This window comes from Pleurodeles waltl, chromosome 10 (genome assembly GCF_031143425.1).
Source record: "Pleurodeles waltl isolate 20211129_DDA chromosome 10, aPleWal1.hap1.20221129, whole genome shotgun sequence".
Taxonomy (NCBI): Eukaryota; Metazoa; Chordata; class Amphibia; order Caudata; family Salamandridae; genus Pleurodeles; species Pleurodeles waltl.
The window spans coordinates 316,813,178-316,835,086 of record NC_090449.1 but is presented as its reverse complement, the minus strand read 5'-3'; the positions used below and the strand labels follow the sequence as shown (position 1 = coordinate 316,835,086).

General features: G+C 45.3%; 1 protein-coding gene across 1 annotated transcript in view; it reads right to left on the bottom strand.

Moving 5' to 3' along the window:
* The window catches only part of LOC138261506 (ankyrin repeat and fibronectin type-III domain-containing protein 1-like), a 1,513,685-nt gene that overhangs the window by 810,845 nt on the left and 680,931 nt on the right, over positions 1 to 21,909 (bottom strand). The gene's annotated exons all lie outside the window — the stretch shown is intronic.

Here is a 21,909-nt window from a genome sequence, read left to right as displayed (position 1 = left end):
TAAATGAATTTGATGTAGGTACACCTTTTTGACCCAAAATTTTAATCTTTTTAGGTGTTTCCTATGGCCTGCACAAGCTGTCTGGTTGGGAAAACCTACTGAGACCTTACATCAAACCATTTGCTTACTGTCACTCTTATTTTGTTTGCTTTTTTATTCAATGGTATTCTTTCCTTCTCTTGTGTTTGTCCGGCCCCTGGAGCATAGCCTCTTTTCAATTCTTATGACTGACTGACTAGTATCCTCCACTGCTCACATTTAAGAAGCTACCTTTTAACTTTTCCATTCAGAAATCATGAGAGTGCATGTGTTTTCTAGATCTCTCCCTCGTGTGCTGCTTTTCCCCATCAAATACCCATCACCCTGCTGTTATGCTTCTCGTCCATCTCAGCCTGTTCTTAAAAGCACAGCAGTAGGGATATTTTTGATGGGATATGGCTGAGAAGCAGACTTTAGGGTTGTGTTTGTTTTATCGCCTGCATTCCACCTATTGCATGAAAGCACAAACTTAGGCACACACAGGCTTTTATCGTTTTGAGCAATGGCCAGCTGCTGCACTCACTCACCTGGTGTTCCATGAAAAAGGTGTATTAAGCTTGACACCTCTCCTGAGGGGCATAAATCTGCTCCATGTGCTTCTACAGGCTACCAAATGGCTGAATCCGGTGGAAAGCAAATGAGGTCATGGCAATAGTGTCCCTATACATTCGGTCACTTCTTATTCTTTTTAAATCCTGTTCAGAATTTCCTGAGTGAAAAGTATTTAAAAAATAAAGCACACGTTTTAAAAAGCTGCAAAATATTGAATTCCAAGAATATTTTTGAGGTGGAATAACATGTTTGCATTTCTTCCAGTAAATTGACATTAATTTTCCTTCACTTTTTTCAGACAATGCTCACAGACAAACATTGGCAAACTTCAAAAGTTCGGCACTTGGCTTATAAAGGACTACTGTCTTTGGCTACATTTGTTTCCTTTCTAAATAGGAGAAAATGCTGTTCGATTCCAATTGAGCAAATAACTCTAAATTACGTTAGCTTTATTCTCTTCAAGTCAAACCTCCTGAGGTTACCTTTAAACCAGGACTAATATTTCCCCCTCCTATTTGATGTTTACCGTCTGTTTCTGACGTACTCTTTAAGTACAAGTGACAGTCTTCTCACTAGTGTGCTAGTAACATGCTGATCTGTCTGCTTACTGATGGGCCCCATACAAACTACCGGGAATAGAATTAGGGATGACCACTGAATGAGGGGAATGACCTTCTGCTTGAAGGAGCAACTACTGGGGTAGGTACCCTAATAGCTGGGGCCTTGCTGTGTAATGTTAGAGGGCAGTGTGAAGAAGTAATCCAGGTCAAATGCCACTGTGTCCAGTGTTTGATGGAAATAGGTTCAAAGTTCTGTCAGAGTAATAATAAGAAAAAAAATCTTTGTTGAAGGGATTTTTTTTAAATCGGATTCCAAAGTAACTTGCTCTAAAAATAAATACACATGCCTCTAACAATGATGGGACGTTTTCGCTCTGTGGATGGAAACTACGGTAACAATCAAAAACGTAAAACTAACTGAAAACTTCCTGTTGTGGTGAGCTAAGAAGCCATTATCCCCTTGGAGCTGGATACCACTGCTTTACACCTACAATTGTCTCTTATGAAGATGTGTTAAAGACATTCATGATGTCAATAGGGACATGTCATGTGAGGTTACCAGTGATACTGTATAAAGGTCTTGGGGGGAGTTACTGTACAGATCAGAATAATTGGCATGTGTAGGAGGCTGGACTGGCTTGTAGTGAGTACCAAGGGGTACTTGCACCTTGCACCAGGCCCAGTTATCCCTTATTAGTGTATAGGGTGTCTAGCAGCTTAGGCTGATAGATAATGGTAGCTTAGCAGAGCAGCTTAGGCTGAACTAGGAGACGTGTGAAGCTACTACAGTACCACTTAGTGTCATATGCACAATATCATAAGAAAACACAATACACAGTTATACTAAAAATAAAGGTACTTTATTTTTATGACAATATGCCAAAGTATCTTAGAGTGTACCCTCAGTGAGAGGATAGGAAATATACACAAGATATATATACACAATAGCAAAAATATGCAGTATAGTCTTAGAAAACAGTGCAAACAATGTATAGTTACGATAGGATGCAATGGGGAAACATAGGGATAGGGGCAACACAAACCATATACTCCAGAAGTGGAATGCGAACCACGAATGGACCCCAAACCTATGTGACCTTGTAGAGGGTCGCTGGGACTATTAGAAAATAGTGAGAGTTAGAAAAATAACCCTCCCCAAGACCCTGAAAAGTGAGTGCAAAGTGCACTAAAGTTCCCCTAAGGACAAAATAGTCGTGTTAGAGGGAGAATACAAGGAAAACACAAATCAGCAATGCAACAACGATGGATTCCTGTCTGAGGGTACCTGTGGAACAAGGGGACCAAGTCCAAAAGTCACAAGCAGCTCGGAGATGGGCAGATGCCCAAGAAATGCCAGCGGTTGGTGCAAAGAAGCTCTTACTAGGCTGAAGAACTGTGAATACTGCAGGAACGACAAGGGCTAGAGACTTCCCCTTTGGAGGATGGATCCCCCACGCCTTGGAGAGTCGTGCAGAAGTGTTTTCCCGCCGGATGGACGCCAACAAGCCTTGCTACACGCAAATCGTGCATTTGGCGTTTTTGGACGCTGCTGGGGCCCAGGAGGGACCAGGAGGTCGCAAATTGGACCTGCAGAGAGAGGGGACGTCGAGCAAGACAAAGAGCCCTCACTGAAGCAGGTAGCACCCGGAGAAGTGCCAGAAACAGGCACTACGAGGATGCATGAAACGGTGCTCGCCGACGTTGCACAAAGGAGTCCCACGTCGCCGGAGACCAACTTAGAAAGTCGTGCAATGCAGGTTAGAGTGCCGTGGACCCAGGCTTGGCTGTGCACAAAGGATTTCCGCCGGAAGTGCACAGGGGCCGGAGTAGCTTGCAAAGTCGCGGTTCCCAGCAATGCAGCCCAGCGAGGTGAGGCAAGGACTTACCTCCACCAAACTTGGGCTGAAGAGTCACTGGACTGTGGGGGTCACTTGGACGGTGTCGCTGGATTCGAGGGACCTCGCTCGTCGTACTGAGAGGAGACCCAAGGGACCGGTAATGCAGCTTTTTGGTGCCTGCGGTTGCAGGGGGAAGATTCCGTCGACCCACGGGAGATTTCTTCGGAGCTTCTGGTGCAGAGAGGAGGCAGACTACCCCCACAGCATGCACAAGCAGGAAAACAGTCGAGAAGGCGGCAGGATCAGCGTTACAGAGTTGCAGTAGTCGTCTTTGCTACTATGTTGCAGGTTTGCAGGCTTCCAGCGCGGTCAGCGGTCGATTCCTTATCAGAAGGTGAAGAGGGAGATGCAGAGGAACTCGGCTGAGCTCATGCATTCGTTATCTAAAGTTTCCCCAGAGACAGAGACCCTAAATAGCCAGAAAAGAGGGTTTGGCTACCTAGGAGAGAGGAAAGGCTACTAACACCTGAAGGAGCCTATCACAAGGAGTCTCTGACGTCACCTGGTGGCACTGGCCACTCAGAGCAGTCCAGTGTGCCAGCAGCACCTCTGTTTCCAAGATGGCAGAGGTCTGGAGCACACTGGAGGAGCTCTGGACACCTCCCAGGGGAGGTGCAGGTCAGGGGAGTGGTCACTCCCCTTTCCTTTGTCCAGTTTCGCGCCAGAGCAGGGGCTAAGGGGTCCCTGAACCGGTGTAGACTGGCTTATGCAGAATTGGGCACATCTGTGCCCAAGAAAGCATTTCCAGAGGCTGGGGGAGGCTACTCCTCCCCTGCCTTCACACCATTTTCCAAAGGGAGAGGGTGTCACACCCTCTCTCAGAGGAAGTTCTTTGTTCTGCCATCCTGGGCCAGGCCTGGCTGGACCCCAGGAGGGCAGCTGCCTGTCTGAGGGGTTGGCAGCAGCAGCTGCAGTGAAACCCCAGGAAGGGCAGTCTGGCAGTACCAGGGTCTGTGCTACAGACCACTGGGATCATGGAATTGTACCAACAATGCCAGGATGGCATAGAGGGGGCAATTCCATGATCATAGACATGTTACATGGCCATATTCGGAGTTACCATGGTGAAGCTACATATAGGTAGTGACCTATATGTAGTGCACGCGTGTAATGGTGTCCCCGCACTCACAAAGTTCAGTGAATTGGCTCTGAACAATGTGGGGGCACCTTGGCTAGTGCCAGGGTGCCCTCACACTAAGTAACTTTGCACCTAACCTTTACCAGGTAAAGGTTAGACATATAGGTGACTTATAAGTTACTTAAGTGCAGTGTAAAATGGCTGTGAAATAACGTGGACGTTATTTCACTCAGGCTGCAGTGGCAGGCCTGTGTAAGAATTGTCAGAGCTCCCTATGGGTGGCAAAAGAAATGCTGCAGCCCATAGGGATCTCCTGGAGCCCCAATACCCTGGGTACCTCAGTACCATATACTAGGGAATTATAAGGGTGTTCCAGTAAGCCAATGTAAATTGGTAAAAATGGTCACTAGCCTGTCAGTGACAATTTGAAAGTAATGAGAGAGCATAACCACTGAGGTTCTGATTAGCAGAGCCTCAGTGAGACAGTTAGGCACCACACAGGGAACATATACATGCACACCTATGAGCACTGGGGCCCTGTGTGACAGGGTCCCAGTGACACATACATATAGGCCACAAACCTATGAGCACTGGGGTCCTGACCAGCAGGATCCCAGTGACACATAACAACCATACTGAAAACATAGTGTTTTCACTATGAGCACTGAGGCCTGGCTATCAGGATCCCAGTGAGACAGTGAAAACAGTGACAAACACCCTGACATACACTCACAAACAGGCCAAAAGTGGTGGTAACAAGGCTAGAAAGAGGCTACCTTCTCACACAACCCCCCCCCAAACGAAGGACAATAAGGCTAACCTTGGCCAGTTGAGACTTTATTGTCTAAGTGGTGATAAGTAGAGAGTAGCTCTGCAATAGACTGGTTACTCCCTTTATCATCCACTATATGGTTACTTCCCTGGGGGGATGTAAACCACCCTGTTTGAAGTTTTTTAGCTAAGCAACAATGTGAAGATGTATTTTCAGAGTTTCTATCAGTAAGTTTTAGTTTAGAGCAGTGGGAATTGTCCACTGAACCTATTTGTAGTGATGGAAATGCCAGACAGGGATGCTGTCTCAGAAAAGCCATAGCTGGGCAAAAACTTTGTCCATCTGGCTGGAAGAGAGAACAGGGATGCTGTTTCTCTTGAGTTGGAGCAGGGCAGGGATGCTGTCCTATGAGCTCCACACTAGGGCAGGGATGCTGTCCTAAGTGTTGTGAGGTAGTGCAGGGTTTCTGCACTAAAGTTTCTCTGGGAGGGTTGGAGGGATGCTCCATGTTAACTAAAATGGTGCTGTTTTTCTCACCAATGTTAGTTATCCCACAGAGAGGTACTTCCACCTCAGGGAGTCCAGCTTTGCCAGCTGATGATTCCCTTGGAACAGGTGCCACCCCAGGAGAGGTTTCTCCCACCACAGGAATAGTATCCTGAATGGTAGGGTGGTTAGGGGATACTGTGATACCCTTTTTACCTGTTGATGGAGAGGGATCCTGAGTTTTCAGGCCTTCTCTCCTTTGCTTTTTCATTTCACTTGAAATGAGAGGGAACAATTCCTCAGGGATGCCCAGCATGGCTGCATGGGCATAAAACTCTACATCAGCCCAACCTGAGGCCTCTAGGTCATTACCTAAGAGACAGTCTACAGGTAAGCTAGGTGATACCACCACCTGCTTAGGGCCAGTAACTCCACCCCAACTAAACTGAATTATAGCTAAGGGAAGAAACTTAGTGGAGTTATGGACATCAATAATCTTATACTGTTGTCCAATGATGTGTTGTTCAGGAGGCACTAGGCTTTCAGTCACCAAAGTGAAACTGGCACCTGTGTCCCTGTAGGCCAAGGCCTCAACACCATTTATTGAAACTGTCTGCCTGTACTTATCCATTGTAAGGGGACAAGCAGCCAGTGTGGCAAGGCCAATGCCACTAGGTGTGACAGAAACTGTCTTGGGACTGATTACATCAGTTTCCACTATGGACCCATAAGTGAACCCAACTACACCCTTTGCTTGACTGTTGCCAGCAGTCCCACCACTAGTAACACTACTGCTAGGGGCACTAGAGCTTGATGTATTAGTGGTGGTAGGCTCAGGGGGTTTACCTGGACAGGACTTATCCCCTGGCCTATGGCCTCTGTTTTTACACACAAAGCACCAAGGCTTTTTAATGTGTGCAGGTTGGGAAGAAGAGGAAGAATTTGTTTTATCCCCACCCTCTGAAGAGTGTTTAAGATTTGAAGTGGGATCTTTGGTTTTACCCTTATCCCCATGCTTATCTTGAGATTTTTCACCATCTTTCTTCTTATTGCCATCTTTGTCACCCCCTGTATGAACTTTTCTGTTCACCCTTGTTCTGACCCATTTGTCTGCCTTCTTTCCCAATTCTTGGGGAGAGGTCAGATCAGAGTCTACCAGGTACTGGTGCAACAAATCAGACACACAATTATTAAGTATATGCTCTCTCAGGATTGTGTTATACAGGCTTTCATAATCAGTAACTTTACTGCCATGTAACCACCCCTCCAAGGCCTTCACTGCCTGGTCAATGAAATCAACCCAGTCTTGTGAAGACTCCTTTTTGGTCTCTCTGAACTTTATCCTGTACTGTTCAGTGGTTAAGCCATAACCATCCAGGAGTGCATTCTTAAGAACTGTAAAATTATTGGCATCATTTTCTTTCACAGTAAGGAGCCTATCCCTACCTTTTCCACTAAATGATAGCCATAGGATAGCAGCCCACTGCCTTTGAGGGACATCCTGTACAACACAGGCCCTCTCAAGTGCAGCAAACCACTTGTTAATGTCATCCCCCTCCTTATAAGGGGGAACTATCTTGTGCAGATTCCTGGAATCATGCTCTTTTGCAGGATGACTATGGGGAATACTGCTGCTGCCACCATGGGTATCTAAACCCAACTTCTGTCTTTCCCTCTCTATTTCTAAAGACTGTCTATCCAAATCCAGCTGTTGCTTCTTGAGCTTCAGTCTGGTTTGTTCCACTCTCAATCTATTGAGCTCCCTTTCTAACAATCTGTCATCAGGGTGGGTGGGAGGGACATTTCTAGATACAGAGGTATGATGGGAATGAACAGAAGGAGACCTGTCCCTTACCAAGGGCACCCTAACAGCTTGGCTACCAGCATAATGTGAGAGCACATCATCAGTATGATGTGATTCAACCTCTGTACCAACTATGCTAGACTGTCTAGTAATGGGCAGGCTGAGAAGTTTCTTTCCTGAACCTTTTCCTGGGGGAGTCCCTGGATCAGATTGAGAACCATTAGCTACTTTTTCTACAGATTGGGCACTTATGGCCTTATCCTGTACTCTAAGCATATTAATTAATAGTTCTAAGGAAGGATTCTTCCCTACACTCAAACCTCTCTCTATGCAGAGACTCCTTGCTCCTTTCCAGCTAAGGTGATGATATGCAAGTTTGGACAGTTCAACTTTTTGGCCTGTGCCAGACATTTTTAGAGAGAGTTAAAGTGATAGACAAAGAGAAAAAAAGTTTTCAGAACTTTTTGGAAAGACAGAAAAAAACTTTTTAAACTTTTAAGAACTTTTTGAAAGTTTAGAAGTACTTTTCAGCACTTAGAAAAGAGTGAAAAGAGGAAATGCAAAACTTTTTGGCTATGTGTATATACACTGACCTTGTTTTGTATATTTTTCTCTTATGAAAAGTACAATGACAAGAGTGGTAAGTAGTCTCAAAGCACTTATCCCACCGCTGCACAACCAATGTAGGAGGCTGGACTGGCTTGTAGTGAGTACCAAGGGGTACTTGCACCTTGCACCAGGCCCAGTTATCCCTTATTAGTGTATAGGGTGTCTAGCAGCTTAGGCTGATAGATAATGGTAGCTTAGCAGAGCAGCTTAGGCTGAACTAGGAGACGTGTGAAGCTACTACAGTACCACTTAGTGTCATATGCACAATATCATAAGAAAACACAATACACAGTTATACTAAAAATAAAGGTACTTTATTTTTATGACAATATGCCAAAGTATCTTAGAGTGTACCCTCAGTGAGAGGATAGGAAATATACACAAGATATATATACACAATAGCAAAAATATGCAGTATAGTCTTAGAAAACAGTGCAAACAATGTATAGTTACGATAGGATGCAATGGGGAAACATAGGGATAGGGGCAACACAAACCATATACTCCAGAAGTGGAATGCGAACCACGAATGGACCCCAAACCTATGTGACCTTGTAGAGGGTTCCTGGGACTATTAGAAAATAGTGAGAGTTAGAAAAATAACCCTCCCCAAGACCCTGAAAAGTGAGTGCAAAGTGCACTAAAGTTCCCCTAAGGACAAAATAGTCGTGTTAGAGGGAGAATACAAGGAAAACACAAATCAGCAATGCAACAACGATGGATTCCTGTCTGAGGGTACCTGTGGAACAAGGGGACCAAGTCCAAAAGTCACAAGCAGCTCGGAGATGGGCAGATGCCCAAGAAATGCCAGCGGTTGGTGCAAAGAAGCTCTTACTAGGCTGAAGAACTGTGAATACTGCAGGAACGACAAGGGCTAGAGACTTCCCCTTTGGAGGATGGATCCCCCACGCCTTGGAGAGTCGTGCAGAAGTGTTTTCCCGCCGGATGGACGCCAACAAGCCTTGCTACACGCAAATCGTGCGTTTGGCGTTTTTGGACGCTGCTGGGGCCCAGGAGGGACCAGGAGGTCGCAAATTGGACCTGCAGAGAGAGGGGACGTCGAGCAAGACAAAGAGCCCTCACTGAAGCAGGTAGCACCCGGAGAAGTGCCAGAAACAGGCACTACGAGGATGCGTGAAACGGTGCTCGCCGACGTTGCACAAAGGAGTCCCACGTCGCCGGAGACCAACTTAGAAAGTCGTGCAATGCAGGTTAGAGTGCCGTGGACCCAGGCTTGGCTGTGCACGAAGGATTTCCGCCGGAAGTGCACAGGGGCCGGAGTAGCTTGCAAAGTCGCGGTTCCCAGCAATGCAGCCCAGCGAGGTGAGGCAAGGACTTACCTCCACCAAACTTGGGCTGAAGAGTCACTGGACTGTGGGGGTCACTTGGACGGTGTCGCTGGATTCGAGGGACCTCGCTCGTCGTACTGAGAGGAGACCCAAGGGACCGGTAATGCAGCTTTTTGGTGCCTGCGGTTGCAGGGGGAAGATTCCGTCGACCCACGGGAGATTTCTTCGGAGCTTCTGGTGCAGAGAGGAGGCAGACTACCCCCACAGCATGCACAAGCAGGAAAACAGTCGAGAAGGCGGCAGGATCAGCGTTACAGAGTTGCAGTAGTCGTCTTTGCTACTATGTTGCAGGTTTGCAGGCTTCCAGCGCGGTCAGCGGTCGATTCCTTATCAGAAGGTGAAGAGGGAGATGCAGAGGAACTCGGCTGAGCTCATGCATTCGTTATCTAAAGTTTCCCCAGAGACAGAGACCCTAAATAGCCAGAAAAGAGGGTTTGGCTACCTAGGAGAGAGGAAAGGCTACTAACACCTGAAGGAGCCTATCACAAGGAGTCTCTGACGTCACCTGGTGGCACTGGCCACTCAGAGCAGTCCAGTGTGCCAGCAGCACCTCTGTTTCCAAGATGGCAGAGGTCTGGAGCACACTGGAGGAGCTCTGGACACCTCCCAGGGGAGGTGCAGGTCAGGGGAGTGGTCACTCCCCTTTCCTTTGTCCAGTTTCGCGCCAGAGCAGGGGCTAAGGGGTCCCTGAACCGGTGTAGACTGGCTTATGCAGAATTGGGCACATCTGTGCCCAAGAAAGCATTTCCAGAGGCTGGGGGAGGCTACTCCTCCCCTGCCTTCACACCATTTTCCAAAGGGAGAGGGTGTCACACCCTCTCTCAGAGGAAGTTCTTTGTTCTGCCATCCTGGGCCAGGCCTGGCTGGACCCCAGGAGGGCAGCTGCCTGTCTGAGGGGTTGGCAGCAGCAGCTGCAGTGAAACCCCAGGAAGGGCAGTCTGGCAGTACCAGGGTCTGTGCTACAGACCACTGGGATCATGGAATTGTACCAACAATGCCAGGATGGCATAGAGGGGGCAATTCCATGATCATAGACATGTTACATGGCCATATTCGGAGTTACCATGGTGAAGCTACATATAGGTAGTGACCTATATGTAGTGCACGCGTGTAATGGTGTCCCCGCACTCACAAAGTTCAGTGAATTGGCTCTGAACAATGTGGGGGCACCTTGGCTAGTGCCAGGGTGCCCTCACACTAAGTAACTTTGCACCTAACCTTTACCAGGTAAAGGTTAGACATATAGGTGACTTATAAGTTACTTAAGTGCAGTGTAAAATGGCTGTGAAATAACGTGGACGTTATTTCACTCAGGCTGCAGTGGCAGGCCTGTGTAAGAATTGTCAGAGCTCCCTATGGGTGGCAAAAGAAATGCTGCAGCCCATAGGGATCTCCTGGAGCCCCAATACCCTGGGTACCTCAGTACCATATACTAGGGAATTATAAGGGTGTTCCAGTAAGCCAATGTAAATTGGTAAAAATGGTCACTAGCCTGTCAGTGACAATTTGAAAGTAATGAGAGAGCATAACCACTGAGGTTCTGGTTAGCAGAGCCTCAGTGAGACAGTTAGGCACCACACAGGGAACATATACATGCACACCTATGAGCACTGGGGCCCTGTGTGACAGGGTCCCAGTGACACATACATATAGGCCACAAACCTATGAGCACTGGGGTCCTGACCAGCAGGATCCCAGTGACACATAACAACCATACTGAAAACATAGTGTTTTCACTATGAGCACTGAGGCCTGGCTATCAGGATCCCAGTGAGACAGTGAAAACAGTGACAAACACCCTGACATACACTCACAAACAGGCCAAAAGTGGGGGTAACAAGGCTAGAAAGAGGCTACCTTCTCACAGCATGTTACAATGGTTCCACAACCTTACAACTACAATTACAGTATACAAAGCCATTTCTCTTCATCTACATTTTAATTGGGAATATATAAAAATATCAATAGCAAATATTTACATCAAACTGGTGAACAGGGAAGCTCAGACAGTTGCCTTCTGTTGTATGCAGTATCTTCCTGATAATTTATGCGACAGCCAACAATAGGTGCCCATTTAGTTATTTTTCCAGTAGACGTGAGGCAATCACAACTTTTAAGTGATCTCTACCATGTAAAGTAATTTGACAGCAACATTTTGGCTTACAGCTTCCAAAAATGCACCGAGCTAGAAAAAGGCACAAAATGCAGTCACGCGCGATATATTTTATATCCTAAAATGGAGCATATTGAGTAGCCCACTGTTCAGGTTCCACTCTAAGAAAAAAAACAGGTAAATTATCTCGGCCCTGAGCTTTTGACAAAGGCATTGTTACTGGTTTAATTATTTCTGGAAACCAAAAATGTAATAGCTTCTCACTCGAAACACTTGCGAGCTTTCATAGCTCAACACCAAACCTTTCTTGCTATATGGGTTCGATATCAATGTTATCTAAGTGGCATCAGAGATGGAACATTCGAACTATAATGCAGATGTTCATCAAAAGCCAAAACGCCTGCAAGCTCCATTCTAGCAAAATCTCCACCATTTATCTCACTTACAGGCGTTATAGGTGGCCTTTACATCTTTTGTCAGTTATTTTTCTTTCTGTCTCCTTTCTTTTGTGTCCCACCAAAAAAATTCACAGTGTTAAATTTGCTAATCCATCTATACAATCGGTTTAGTCACCACTGAATAATATACATATACATACAAAGTGTATATGGAGTTGTGAAGAGGGCAATATGCTGTTTATTTCCAATATTGATGCAGCGAAGGGCCATAACATAAAAAAGTGAAATCCCAAGTGGGTCATACTGTCTGTGTATAACACAAACAACAGGGGTGAAGAATGCCAAAAGTGCCCACACATCCAACTATATATGAATACAATGTCATTGAGAAAGGTCCTTTGTGACAGCAACTACCGGAGATAGGGTGGGTGCCAACCCGGTAGGAACACATGTCCACCAAAGTGTTCAGAGTTACTGACTGCAAGGGCAGTCAGTAATGACGAGGAGGTATATGGAGTACCAGGGCACACCGCAAGCAGTCCTATGTGATGGATCCGAGTGGTCATAAAGTCAAAGTCGAGGACAGCGGCTTAGGTGCAAATAGAGTTTTATTGACAATGTGCAAAGGTAATGCCAATATCCAGGCAACAATCCAGTGTACAACAAGTCGTCAATGTGCAGCAAAATAGCCGACACGTGCTTCGTCTCCTAGACTTTGTCAAGGCTGACAAAGTGCTGATCAAAAAGTATTTGAGAATTGGAGATAAAGTCCACCATCAAGGCAGATAAAGGATCCAGTCCTGAGCATTCCGAATACTGACGCGGACCCGCACGGTCACACTTGGTGGACGTGGCTTATCAGGGCAATTTTTCGTTCCTTACCACTTGGGTATCCCTGGCCGAACAGGGCTGGAACCTTTATCTGCCTTGGATGGTGGACTTTATCTCCAATTCTCAAATACTTTTTGATCACCTCGTCTGGCAATGGGCCCCCGGGGAGAGCGCTAGCGCTCCCCCGATGGCCGAGCACCCCCCTCCCCTGGGCAGAGATGGAAGGGAAATTGCTCAAAGTTGTTCTGCCCACCAGTGGGCAGATTGGGCAATTTCCCCCGATCCACACCCCGGGGGAACAGAAAGTCTACTAGATGCCAGGGAATAAAAACAATAAAAGAAAATTGTAGGATGGTGGCTACTAACCAGTATGGGCCTGGTTATGCCCCGACCCGAACTGAAGGGGCTAACAGTCTTTCAGCTCTCCCCCGCACACTAAAACATCCTATCCCATGGCAAGCAAGAGGACATTTGATTCTTTTTGTTTTTCGTTTTTCATTTGGGCCATGAGAGCTTGGTAACTCTCAAAATCACCCCACTTGGAATGGTGAGAGCTGCACTTTTTTTTTACTTTGGGATCCTGCCATGTAGAAAAATCCACAAGACCTAGACACATCTGAACATTAAACATCTAGTTGATTCCAGGATGGTGTGCTTCACATGCACCCCGCACCATTTCCTTACCCAAAATGCCCTGCAAACCTTCAACTTTGCTGGAAAGCACACATTTTTCCCACATTTTTGTGATGGAACCTTCGGGAATCTGCAGGAATCCACAAAATTCCTACCACCCAGCATTGTCTCATCTATACCGATAAAATTTCTGCTGCACTTGTAAGCCTAAAAATGTTTTTTTTCAAACTGCCCTTTACAACCCACTTTGGTTCTCCCTCAATTTCGATGTGTTTTTGGCTCTTCCCTGTCACAAACACTTGGCCCACCCACACAAGTGAGGTACCATTTTTATCGGGAGACTTGGGGGAACGCTGGGTGGAAGGAAATTTGTGGCTCCTCTCAGATTCCAGAACTTTCTGTTACCAAAATGTGAGAAAAAGCTGTTTTTTTAGTCACATTTTGAGGTTTGCAGAGGATTCTGGGTACCGACAAGTCACCCCATCTTGGATTCCCCTAGGCCTCTAGTTTTAAAAAATGCACAGGTTTGGTAGGTTTCCCGAGGTGGCGGCTGAGCTAGAAGCCAAAATCCACAGGTAGGCACTTTGCAAAAAACACCTCTGTTTTCTTTGAGAAAATGTGATGTGTCCACTTTGTGTTTTGGGGCATTTCCTGTCGCGGGCACTAGGCCTACCCACACAAGTGAGGTACCATTTTTGTTGGGAGACTTGGGGGAATGCTGGGTGGAAGGAAATTTGTGGCACCTTTCAGATTCCAGAACTTTCTGTCACCAAAATGTGTGGAAAAAGTGTTTCTTAGCCGCATTTTGAGGTTTGAAAAGGATTCTGGGTAACAGAACCTGGTGAGAGCCCGACAAGTCACCCCGTCTTGGATTCCCCTAGGTCTCTAGTTTTCAAAAATGCACAGGTTTGGTAGGTTTCCCTGGGTGGCGGCTGAGCTAGAGGCCAAAATCCACAGGTAGGCACTTTGCAAAAAACACCTCTGTTTTCTTTGAGAAAATGTGATGTGTCCACTTTGTGTTTTGGGGCATTTCCTGTCGCGGGCACTAGGCCTACCCACACAAGTGAGGTACCATTTTTGTTGGGAGACTTGGGGGAATGCTGGGTGGAAGGAAATTTGTGGCACCTTTCAGATTCCAGAACTTTCTGTCACCAAAATGTGTGGAAAAAGTGTTTCTTAGCCGCATTTTGAGGTTTGAAAAGGATTCTGGGTAACAGAACCTGGTGAGAGCCCGACAAGTCACCCCGTCTTGGATTCCCCTAGGTCTCTAGTTTTCAAAAATGCACAGATTTGGTAGGTTTCCCTGGGTGGCGGCTGAGCTAGAGGCCAAAATCCACAGGTAGGCACTTTGCAAAAACACATCTGTTTTCTTTGAGAAAATGTGATTGTAATGTTGGCTAAAGGGATACAGTGAATTGCTCACCATCAAACGATATAGTCAAGTAAGCGAAACTAAGATTAGAAGTCCGGTTCCATGCCTATTCATCTCAGTACCTGGACCACGTCTTTTCCCTCTAGGCACGCTCTTCTCTTTATGGGTTTGTTCAAGTTGTCAATGAATATCACGTCTAATGTCAGTTTGAAGGATGTGGGCACAGCAGGGCTAGGGCCCTCATCCAACTGCACATGGTCCTCTGGAAGCCAAAAGATAGCTGGGAACTACTGGTAAATAAAGGGCTTGGGCTTATCATTAGCCTCCTTTCAAGTACAATATGCATGCTTGTATGGAAAGAATTTAATATTTCAACAGTTAAATTAAATATCAGGCGTTGAATTCCCGGGGCAACCAAAATAGGTGAATAACACAAAGATCCTTAAGCAGCTATTCTGCTCGCTCGCCCCGCCTAATGATTTCCGCTCCTTGCTGCTTATCATTTGGAAGCCGCTGCTCCTCTTCCTGTCACCGTTTGAAAGGCCGTCGCGAGGAGAAAGGAGACAGGTAAAGCGCGCGAGTTATTCTCGGGCCTTCGAGCACCTTCACCGGGTTTCAGGCGAGAAAAACCATACACGACAAAAGAAAGCTCGTCTCAAAGGCGTCCCTGCAGAGGAGGTCTGGAAATAGCAGATCATTAGTGAACTGGGTGAGAGATGGCTTGTCCAAGGAAAAGAGAGTGTAATCTTTGCAGGTCGTCCTCTGCCTGAATAGCGGTCGTGGAACTGGGTTCTTCATTTGCCTCAATGCATGTACAATCTGGCTCTGACGAAGGCCTCCCTTTCCTCATGAGAGAGGGTCAGTCGTCTAGGGTGCTTGGCATGGGCGTAACAAAGGTCACCGCAGTGCGGGGGAGGCCCGAGCTCCAGGGCCCCTCCCTCAGCACAGCACCTGGCCTGAGTGGGTCAGGCGGGGGAGGGGGCTGGGCGGGTTCAAGTTTCCTTGCGCCACTGACGCCTGGCCCTCGCCTGCCAGCCTAAGCACGGAAGTTCGAATACTAAATTTACACTTTCCCGAGTGTACTTTGGGGCTGAAGTTGGGATGGTAAAAGTGGTCCTCCTAATTTTGCAGTCACTCAGGGAGAGATACCACTCAGTATCATAATTTCCAGCCCCAGTATTTCCCCACTGAAAATAAAAGAGAGATTGGCAACACAGTACTTAATGTTTGTAAATATTAAGCTTATTTTAATTGATGTAAAACTGCAATCTCTGTTATTGTGTGTGTGTTTTTTATATAACAACTGTTTATCAGAACCACAGCCGGCCTATGGAGCATTAAAGTCAAGATGTTACAGGCTGGGTACCTAAACCTCGGGTAAGTCAAACAGACATTACCAAAATGAGTGACCGGCAGCTTGCTTTAATGCACCTCATTTTCCATATCACTTTCTGCTGACGTTCCGTATATGTCTTATAAAAGACGTCTGTTACAGCATGTGAATGCCATGATGCATTTTCGTAGTATTCCTTATAAGCTGCCTATGTCTGATGCGCTGAAACTGTTATCACTTAGCGTTCTCGATCTAATACACCCATATAAGCGTTCCTGCCTGCGGCGTGCATTCTTCCTTCTTTGCAAACCTGGCCCTCCTAAAATTCATGGCACCCGGGTTTGTACTGGCGCCTGTGAAACTCTTTTCACATTAAACATACCACACGGTCATAACTAGATCTCAAAGGAGCTCATATGTAGGTACCTTCACTGTTATTGAGAATTTATATCTAATCTCATGCTAGGTTGCCTCTTGCATGAGCTGTGCAATGTACCACATTTAGACACCCCTCTTGCCACAGCTGTAGTAGTCACTTAAATGCCACAAGCAACACAAGTCAGGCTCACAAAAGCAGCAGATAGTTGCTTTGCTTCATTATGTAAAAGATTCCATAAGCTCTTTGTTCAGGTCTAGTTTTGCTTCCACATCAGCAGTCTTCACAGAAAAAAACAATGCGTACAATAGTCCTCTTTATATTTTAATTCCTCAAAGTTAATTTGCAAAGCATTTTATCACCTGTATTTTAGCTGATTTTATTCAAACCTTTATATACACGGGAATATCACCACCAACTACTTGTCCTGTCCTTTTGACCTGATTGTACCCAGTTAGTATGAATGTCAAGTACACTCTTTGTTGATGATTCTCCTTAAGAAAACGCTCTCCTTTCATATTAAATGCTCGTGGACAGACCGGGTGGCTGCTATGTGGTGCTCTTGGGTGATCTCAAAGACGAAGTAATGCTTATGATCTATGTCTATGCCCCCCTGGCCTGGTCAGACACGCTAAGAAAAGTGAGAAATGTTCTATTGAAGCCTCTCTCAGCATTGGTAGACTGAGCGCTAGGGCAGAAGGGGACAAAAGGAAAACTGGCAGGTTTTTTTCAGGCACTGGGATTGTGCGATCTATGGAGGAACCTGCACGCAATGGAGAAAGGGCTCTCCTTTTTCTCTAGGGTGCGTAATATGCATAATATACATTCAAGACTCAACTATTTCTTCATCACGGGTGAATCCATCCCAAGATTTGTTGACACAACATGTCTGTGGTGAGGGGCATCAGTGATCATTTGCCTTTTTGCATGCAGAAATTGGAAACATTGCATCTGTCCAATGTCCAAGAAGTAAAACGTCTGGGGAAGGCTTCTAGACTCTACTTTGAGTTAAACAAACAGTTCGTAAAAACCCCGTAGTACTCTGGGAAGCCTACAAGGCCACACTCAGTGTGGTTGTAATTATGGGGGAAGCAGGGGATAAAAAAGAGAGACAAGCTAGACTGGCTGACCTAGGTGAGGAATGGTTACAGTTAGAAAAGGTATATGTAGGGATGTCAACATCCTCTTGGAGCACAGTCATGGACTTGAAGAGGGCAGAATATCAGACAGGAGCTAATTATAAGGCCAAGGTGGCCTACTTGGAAAAACAAAAGAGAATATACGAAGGAGGGATTAAGATGGGTAAGCTACTTGCATGGCTCAATAGGAAGGCAAGGGATAGTGTGTTGATCAGGAAATAAAGACAAATTCTGGCATAGTGTTGAACGAAAGTTGTGTGTTAGCTGAAGAATTTGCTTTTCATCTTGAACCTTTCATGTGTCCCAGCTGTGCACTCCAAATCAAGAAGTGCTAGCATTTATAATCGATTGCCCTATGAGACAATTAGGAGAGGAGCAATCCAATGAACTGGAGGCAGATATTATGGTGGAAGATATTTCCTCCGCCATGGACCATATGCAGACCGGGAATGGGTTCCCTATAGAGTTTTAAAGGAAATTATGTAGGTAGAGGGCGGCCCCCCTTCGCACTGCTTTTCAGACAGCGTTCCAGGAGGGAAAATTACCAGGTGACATGCATAGGGCGACGGTGGTCCTTTTACCGAAGGCAGGGAAACCTGCAGATAAATGTGACTCATATTGTCCAATTTCCCTGTGAATACTGACACAAGGGTCCTGGCAAAACATCCGGTGAACAGATTGCGGGGGGTGGTGACTGAGCTTGTGTATCTGGACCAGAATGGCTTTATGCCAGGTTGGTCAACAAGACTGATCCTTAGATGGCCGCACAACAATTTAGAAGCAGCAATGAAATCACCAGTTGGCAGAGTAATCATATCATTAGATGCCAATAAAACATTTGATGCAGTAGAAAGGGCATACTTTTTTGGTGTGTTGGCTAAGGTGATATTTGGTCCTAAATACTTCAGATGGGTTAAGTTGCTGTATGATTGTCCTTGTGCAAGAGTACGCATTAATGGGCATACATGTCGGGAATTTAGAATTTGGAAGGACACACGTCAAGGTTGCCCACTTTTGAAAATGTTATTTGCCTCCGCTATTAATGCACTGGCAGAATGGGTGTGGGTGGATGCACAGGTATGGCGTTGGCCGGGCGATAAGGTTTCCAATGAGCGTCAATCACTCTTGGCAGATGATAATCTGCTCTACCTGACGAAAGTGACCACAACATTAGATAGATTGCAGGATATTTTTTGCATATTCAGGGAACACTTGACATTTGCCATTAACTGGGATAAATCATTGCTGCTTCCGATGGGGAAATGGATGCTGAGACAGGGACTGGCCCTGCATTTACAAATAGAACAGACCTGGTTCAAAAACTCAAGGATTTCGATCACAAAATTCAGTCCCTGCACTATGAGGCAAACCTAAGCCTTCTGCCTGAAAATTGGAGCAAGATGTAAGACATTGGCAAACAGTGCCACTCTCACTGTTAGAGAAGGCAGCAATGTTTAAGATGGTGTCTCTTCTCAGGTGTGTGTACGTATTCCAGAATAGCCCTTACAAAATTTTGGATAGTTTGTTAACGTAATATTGACCTCTCACTGTTGGCTGACATTTGTTATGACAATTGGGTGATTCCTTTTGCCGTGCTACAGCAAGAGTACTCTCTGTATGAGAGGCAGAGGTATGGCCAGCTGAAGCATGCCCTTGAGGAAATTGTGTCTCCAGATGACAAAACGCAAGAGAATGCCCCCTAGAAAGTAGGCTTTTGGAATGAAATCTAACTAAGAAGCTAATATCATCAACATATGGCACAATGATGAAAAACACGCAGGCCTCACTGTTTAAAGTACAGCACACAATTGAACAAGGATGACTGGCAGGTATCTTGGGAGTTCCCCACAATGGTACAGGCAGGTTTCCGTTTGATATAGCTGAGGATCCTTAATCGAGCTTTTTATACACGCACTATATAGAATTGGAAGTGTGAGGGATGCACTATGTTTGAGGGGCTGCAGACAGGAAGGAACATTCTTGCACATGCTTTGGAGCTGCCCCCGCATACAGCCTTTTTGGGAAATGGTCAGGACATAATTGGAAGGGACAACAGGACTACCCGTAGAGTTACATCTGACCCAGACACTGTTGAGGGTACGGGGGCCAGCAGACCATTCCCGATACCAGAAGATACTAGTAAATCTGGGTTTTATGCGAAAAGGGACATAGCACAGAAATGGGAATATGGAGTTCTCCCCACCCACCAGAGTTGGGTGCTAAACATGGAATTAAGCATGGAATTATGTAGACTGATGGAAAAGGAAATGTATAAGGGGAGAGGATGCCTGAAAAAATGTGCTAAAATCTGGGGAGGATGGGATATGGCAAAGGATAACTGAGAGCGATACGGAGAGGAAGCCAAATAATTATGATTGGGGGTGGGTATTCCAATTGATCGGGTGACCCTTGTGATAGCCAGGTGCACCGGCGAGACAATCATTGTGTCACACCAAAAGTAGAGGTTGAATCATGTAACACATATTTAAAGCCTGGAATGGGACGGGATGACTGAGTGACTGTTGTGGCTTGTTTGATTGTCGTATTTGCTTATATGTTACTGTATAGTTTTATACAAAATCAATAAAAACACAAAAAAGTACACTCTTTGGCCCATATTTAAAAGGAGCTTGCACCACCCTTAGCGTCATTTTTGTTTTTAATGCAGCAGTGGCGCAATCAGTTCTCCACACTGTTCCATTTTTACAAACTGCGCATTGTGTCCAATGCATCAGTTTGTAGAGTCCTGCGACACATTATACTTGTCCCAGGTATACTGTATGCAGAGTAGGCATTCCCACATTAAAAGCCACATGGAACTGACGCACAGAAATTTACAACTTTTCACTGCGCCCCTCTATGACTTGACTGTGTCAAAGTCCCTTCGCCTTCTCAAACCAGGTGTAAGGTTTGACACATGGCTTTCAACATGGAACTCGCCCCAGTGTTCTGACGCATTGCTGGAGTTGCATCAGTCTTATGTCCAACTCAAACAATGCATCAATTTAGTGTCAATAAATGCATTTGAATTTCTGATGGATTGGTAACTCCTTGCTCCATGTAGCCCTGTATTGTAAATGCAGTGCATCCATGACGTCATTTAGGCATTTGGGGCAAGCACAAGAAATCTGACGCCTCAATGCCGATGTGTCAGTTCTTGTAAATATGCGCCTTTGTTTCTGGCCAGAGAGCTGCAATCTCACAAACAATTGTCTCAGCAAACTAGATGGCCTGGATGCAGAAATAAGTGCATCCAGGTAGCCTTTTTCAGAATTTAGTAAAAAGATCTTTTACTTTCGTCCACACTTTTTCCTGAGTCACCCAGACAGACGACTTCTACCAGGACCAGAAAGTCTGCTCCTTCATAATGTTTGTACTTTGGCTGTCCTTAGTAAATAGTAGATCTGAAACTGCAAACTCTCTTATTAATTGCTTTCGTTTTATAACAACTGGTTAAGCAGAATCACGACAGGCCTCTGGTGACACAACGTCCAAATTCTTCTGTTTAGATTCCTGGTGTCAGCGTTCAGGTAACTCAGAATAACAGTACGGAGATCAGTGGCTGACAGTTTCCTAGAACATGTACCGCTGGTCTTTTCGTTTTGGAATATAAACTTTCATCATGCAGTTAAGGGAATAACAATTACGTAATGGGAAACTGGTTTTGATTTAAAAATACTTTAATAAAATCCAATTACATCTTTAAAAACTGGAATGTTCACCAACCTGAGAAGTGAGGACCCTTTGCTAAAATGTGGCAAGGGAATGAGGAAAAAAGCCTTTGAAGCCGTTGTGCTGAGGCAGAAGTATTCCAATTGACTAATGGAAGACTGGGAATTAGATTATTCTATTCCTGATGCCAAGATGAAAACATTTTAATGTAGTCACGCAGCAGGCTCATTCATGGAGCATATCATGCACACATAAGTATACAAGAAATATATTTTGAACAATGCCTTTCATTTTGTTGAAAATTGTGGTATCAGAAGCACATGCGGTGCGCTGAGTATACTGAAGGTTTTGTGGAAAGTTTACTTTCACATTTATGACTCCCCAAATCTACACTGCCATTTCTTAAATACATCCATCCACCTATGGCAGTTTGGATCTCAAAGACATTGGGGCCAATTCATAAAGAAAGACATTTAGGAGTAATGTAAGTAGTATTTCTGTAGTACATCTAATGTACTCATAGACGGCTCCGTGAATTGGCCCAATAGTTTGTTACATCAACAGCTATGAAACGTTTTTTAATTTGCCAAAAAACCGACCATTAAAGAAGGGAAATAAATATGACTCGGATCTTTGGTAATTAATAGTATGGAGGAATGATTTCTCCTGCTAAAAAAAGCAGGTTATTTTGGACACATCTCAATTAATGCGTCTATCAGTTTGCGAGATTACGTGATTTTCCAACCATTTACGTAATCAGAAAAATATAACAACCAAATCAGCAACTTAATTTCATCTCAATCGTCGAAGTCACAGAGCCAAAGAATGATTTTCATATTCTTTTTAAGCACTGCACTATATATGGTACAATACATGAAATATCAGAGCAACCGAC